Raw genomic sequence first — 6,248 nt, 5'->3', positions numbered from 1 at the left:
AGGGAGGAACCGGGCCAGTCGCGGCTGCTCGCGGCCAGACCCTGGGGTGCGCGCACGCTCGCTCCCGCACGCCGCGCTCCCAACTTCCCAGCGGCCCCGCGCGCTGCCGTCTCGCGCTGTGGCCCAACGCGCCGCTCCGCTGCCCAGCCCTGCCCAGCCACCTGACCTCTCGACCCTGGACAGTCGCCGACCAGGCATTGCCCTTCCCCTGGAGGCCTCCAGCCCGCGTAGCTGCCCTCCGCGCACGCGCGCTTGTTTCCCCTGTCCTTTATATGACGGTCCATTTTCCAACACTTCATTTCTTCTTCTCTGCAGCCTGTTCTTCCTGCAGCTAACTCCTTCTCTTCTGCCTGCCCCTACCCGGGCCTGTAGCACCTAAAATCGGGCCCTACATCCTGTGCGGAAAGTCCTAGCGAACCAGCGGCCATCTTGTCACCTTGTGACGGATGGAGCGTCCTAGCAGCCGTCTTTTGGAACCGTTTTCACCCTGGGGTCAACTTGCAGGGAGACCTTATTCTCTCAAACATTTCCCACGGGAGACCTCCCTTGTTCCTCTCCTATAGGACTTACATGCACTTTGTCTATGGAAGTTGCTATCAGTTTGACCCAGCTTCTTTTTTTTCCCCCCCGACCCTACCCTGTTCATTAAACTCAAACATTTAAACTCCTGTTTTAATTTTTCGCATTTGTAAAGTGCAGTTAGTATAGTGAAAAGGACATTTGCCTCCATCCTAGTCCCAGTCCAGGAGTTGGAGAGCCTCAGTTTCCAAGTGAGATAGACAAGACCCTTTGCTAGGCCTGACTGCTTGTTCCTTCTCTATGTTCAAGAAAAAAGGCAGGGAGCCCCAGGGCCAGATATCTCTGAAAAGGACTGACTCTCTCATGAAGCCTGCTTGTCACCTGCTTGCCTTAGAGCTCTGCTACTTTCTACTTGATGCGGTGACATAGCACCTGCTTCCCAGCCTTGTGTGTACTTTGGAATACCCTGGACAATCTACGGAGATTTTTTTTATACAATCTGACTCAAACCAAAAAAACCAAACTCACTGCTGTGGAGTTGGATCAAACTCATAGCGACCCCTCCTTGGGCTTCCAAGGTGGTATCACTACAGAAGTAGATTGCCCAATCTTCCTTCTGAGGAGTGACTGGTGGGTTTGAACCACCAGCCTTCTGGTTAGCAGTCAAATGCCTTAGGCACTATGCCACCAGAGCTCCCATCCCTAGGTTAAAAACTGACCTTTTTCTCTTCTTAAGTTCTAAGCCTAGAATAGAAAGTATTACAACTGTCTTCAGTAACTAGTATATAATGCCTGGCACTCAAAGCCAAAATGCACTTTGATGTTAGCAATGAAAATGGAATATTGAAACTGATGTCCAAGGAAGTATAGGCAAATGATAAGGAAACCAGTCTTAACAGTTACCGTGGAGATGACTACTCAGTTTTTACATATAACTGCATAAATTTCAATTGAAATTAATTTTTTTTTTTTATTTGGTTCCTCAAATGCACTAGCTGCATATCAAATGCTCAATACCTACATATGGCTAGCAGCTACTGTACTGGAGATCACATCACACGATAGGACATTTCCATCATCTCAGAAAGTTCTAGCTACAAAATTATAGCCTAAATCATGAGATGGATTGACACAGTGGCTGTGGCTATGGGCTCAAGTATAGCAAGGATCACAGGCTGGCGTGGGACCTGGTGTTTTGTTCTGCTGGGCATGGGGTTGTGATGAGTCGGAGATGACGCCACAGCACCTAATAACAACAACAACAAGCCTAAATCTCCATTAAGATTGATTCATCTATTGGGAAGAGACCTGGTAATATACACTGGAATCAAACCTGAAATATCCCTTGAGTTATGACTTAAGGCCGTTCATAGTAACCTCAGCAGGTGAAAACTAAAAACAATTTGGTTGACTTCAGGCTTGCATGCAGGAGAATTGTTAAGATTTCCTGAAGAAAATGTTCATTTAAGGAGCAATCAGAGCTTCATATCTGTATCAAAGAGTATATCTCTAAAACTCAGAAATAAATTGGGCTCTGCAGCATGTTGTTGTTATGTGCCGTCAAGTCGGACCCAGCTAATAGCAACCCCTCCTTGGGTTTCTAAGGTGGTATCACTACCAAAGTAGATTTCCCAACCTTCCTTTTGAGGAGTGGCTGGTGGGTTTGAACCGCCAGCCTTCTGGTTAGCAGTCAAGTAAGTGCCTTAGGCACTACAGCACCAGAGGAGCTCTGGTGGCATAGTGCCCTACAGCATGTTGTTGTTGTTGTTGTTATGTGCCATCGAGTCGGCCCCAACTCATAGCGACCCCTCCTTGGGTTTCTGAGGCAATATCACTACGGAAGTAGGATTGCCCAACATAGCAGATGCTAAATTTCATACAAAAATATGAATTAAAAAAAAAAAAAAATCCTGTAGCTGTCAAGCTGACACTGACCCTGCAGGACAGAGTAGAACTGCCCCATAGGTATGGGTTTCTAAGGCTGCTGTCCTTACGGAAGCAGAATGCTAATCTTTCTCCAGGGGAGGGGCTGGTAGGTTCAAATTGCCATGCACTTAACTACTGCACCACCTGGGCTCATTAAAAATATGAATAGAGTAGCTAAAAACAAACAAAGTTCAGGAAAACATTCGATGTCAATGAAGGGATGGATTATTTAACAACGGTAGTGAGAAAATTGACCAATTATTTAGGTCTCAAATTAGATCCACTCCAAAACATCAAAATTTCGTGAGCCTGGTTTACACAAAAATTTGAAGAAAAGATGGAAGTTATCCTATTTAGATAACTATGAACAATATAGAGCTAATGATGCCTTCCTCCCTGAAAAATGGATATGTGCATTTATCAGATCAAAACTACTGTCATCACCAGTGAACTTAGGGAGACTTTCTAAGTACAAAAGCAACGAAAGCAATCACAGATGATTATTACATTTGACTACTTGGATATTTATCTATTATATAGAGTAAAAAAAAAAAGTATGATTAAAAAGCACAAAACTTGTAAAATATTAGCATGTTATATGTCAGTGTAAGGAAATTTCACAAGAAGAGCTCTACAATACAAATATGGGCAAAGACCACAAACAATTCATAAAAGAATAAAATATAAGCCACTAAATATTTTTAAATGTTTAACCACAGTAGTAATTTTTTAAAAAAAGAAGCAAGTTAAAACAAGATTCTACCCTTGGGACTATGGCCCTTCAAGCCTAAAATGAACTCACACCCGTGGCTCAACTTTCAGCCAATTGATAGGCCTATAAGGTGAACAGTAATACCAGGGAGGTATGCACTAATTTGAAAAATCAATCACAGGAAATCAAAAGGGCAGCAATTGCTGAGGGATAGAGGTAAGAAGGCAGCAAAGATCAGGAAAAAAAGGACAAAAGGAAATGGAAGCACAGGGAGGAAGTAGGAAGAGTGCTGTTACATTGTGGGGATTGCAATGAAAATCACAAAACAAAATGTCTATGAGTCGTTGAATGGAAAACCAACTTGCTCTGTAAACTTTTACCCAAATCACAATTAAAAAAGGAAAAAAAAAAAAGATTCTATCTTTTCACATGTTGTTGTTGTTAGGTATCATCAAGTTGGTTCCAACACATAGTCACATGCTGACACTGTACAACAGAACGAAACACTGCCAGGTCCTGCGCCATCCTCACCATCATTGATACGCTTGAGCCCATTGTCGCAGCCATTTTGTCAATCTATCTCGTTGAATGTCTCTGCTTTTTCACTGACCTTCTACTTTACCACACATGATATCCTTCTACAAGGACTGGTCCATTAGAAAACATGACCAAAATACAAAAGACAAAGTCTTGCCATTCTTGCTTCTAAGGAGCATTCTGGCTGTACTTCCTCCAAGACAGATTTGTTGGTTATTCTGGAAGTCCATGATATTTTCAGTATTCTTTGTCAACACCAAAATTCAAATGCATCAATTCTTCTGCTCTCTTCCTTATTTGTTGTCCAGATTTCACATACGTATGAACCGACCGAAAATACAATGGCTTGAGTCAGGCGCACCTTACTCTTCAAAGTGACATCTTTGCTTTTTAACACTTTAAAGAAGTCTTTTGCAACAGATTTGGCAGTGCCATATGTAGTCAAATTTCTTGACTGCTTCTTCCATGGACGTTGACTGTGGATCCAAGTAAAATGAAATCTTTGACAATTTCAATCTTTTTTCCATTTATTATGAGGTTCATTATTATTCCAATTGTGAGGATTTTTGTTTTCTTTATGTTGAGATGTGATCCATACTGAAGGCTGTATATAGTCTTTGATCATCATCAGTAAGTACTTAAAGTCTTCACTTTCAGCAGGCAAGGTTTGGTCATCTGCACATGGCAGGTTGTTAGTGAATCTTCCTCCAATCCTGATGCCATGTTCTTCTTCATATAGTCCAACTTTTCCGATTATTTGCTTAGCATACAGATTGAATAAGTATCATGAAAGGATACAACCCTCACAATGGAATACTATCCAACACTAATGAATAACGTAGAATCTTTGAAACACCACATAACTTGGATGAACTTGGAGGACATTATGCTGAGTGAAATAAGTCAATCACAAAAGGACAAATATTGTATTAGTCTGTTATTGTAAAAAGTCAAGAAAAGGTTTATATATGGAAGGAAATTTTCTTTGTTGGTGTTCTGGTTACCTAGTGCCACTCTGACAAGAATATACCACAAATGGAATGGCCTTAACAAACAGTTTATTCTCTCACAATTTGGAGGCTTTAAGTACAAGTTCAAAGTGCCAGGCTCTAGGGGCTGGGTGAAAGCCCCTCTTGGGCTTCAGCTCTGCCTCCAGCTCCTGGCCCACTGAAGCTAGAGGCTTTTCTTCGCTCAGACAGCTGCTGGCTGCTGAGGTTCAGAAGCCTAAGGTTGACAAGTAAAAAGACACAGTCCCGATATTAACAAACCACAAGGCAGGCCATTAATTTAAGTCTGTTGTAAGTCCCAAGGTTGGCAGAGCATGGCAGGCTGCTGAACAATGACACGGCTACACGCAGGGTCCAAGCGTGCCATAAACTAGAGACCATTCCCAAGGCTACTCCTTGTATACAGAAAGCAGACCATATCACAAAGGCAGCTACTCAGCTGCTTGTGGTAGATCCCACCATGGAGTTGATTGTCAGTCTCGTCATGGGGAATAACTACCACCAGCTGCCCAGCCACTCAACCAGGCCCAGCCAAGCTGACATACAATCATAACCACCACAGTTGGTTACCAGGGGTGGGAGGGGAGGGTAGGGAACACTGTTAAGATAGGTAGAGACAAGTATTGATTTGGGGAAGAGAAGGGCAATGTACCAAATGTGAGTGATCAACACAGTGGGTGAGGAAGAGGAAGATATAGAGAGGTACATGGGAGGTACAGACAGCAAAGAAACTCTTGCACATACGGTACTGCATTGTCAATGAAGACAAACATGGGTGTACGGGTAGATAGATGGATGGACAGGCTGAACTATTAGGTATGTCTGTGCAAGGGGTAGTGCACCCAAGACCATGCATAGGGTTGTCAGACAATTATTCTACAAGTGTATTTGTATGTTCTGGAAGAATTCTCAGGTGTATAGTACAGCTGACAAGGGACAAGGTTGTAGTTACTTCTTGGGCACAGGCAGCTACCCTGAGGGAGTGAGTAGTTGGACCTGTAGGCTCGGGACCATAGTCGCAGGGCACATCAAGCTCAATTGGCATAAAATACTACATAAAACATTGTTCTACCTCCTACTTTGGCAAGTAGCAACTGGGATCTTAAAAGCTTACAAGCTGCCATCTAGATGCAACAATGGATCTCTCCTCGTCCGGAGCAAAGAAGAATAAGGAAAACCAAAGATTCATGGAAACAATTAGTCAAAGTGACCGGTACACTATGAGATCCTCAACCTATACAACTATGAGACCACAAGAACTAGATGGTGCCCGGCTACCACTGTCAACCACTCAGAGGGGGTCCTGGATAGAGAGGGAGAACAAGGTGGAACAAAACTCAAAATCATTTGGAAAAAGAAAAAAGGGACCAGGTTTGCTGGTCTGATAGAGCCTGGTGGAACCACTGAGACTATGGCCCCTAGCTGCCCTTTAGGTCTGGAATTAAACCCACACCTGTGGCTTTCAGCCAAACAAAAGATAGGCATATGAGGTGAACATTTACACTAGGTAGATACACTCCTTGGAGAGAACAATCATGGGAGAAAGA

Source organism: Orycteropus afer, unplaced genomic scaffold (assembly GCF_000298275.1).
Source record: "Orycteropus afer afer isolate SDZICR_OR568_19922 unplaced genomic scaffold, OryAfe1.0 scaffold00289, whole genome shotgun sequence".
Taxonomy (NCBI): Eukaryota; Metazoa; Chordata; class Mammalia; order Tubulidentata; family Orycteropodidae; genus Orycteropus; species Orycteropus afer.
The sequence above is the reverse complement of the archived record's forward strand: the minus strand, read 5'-3'. Positions refer to the sequence as shown.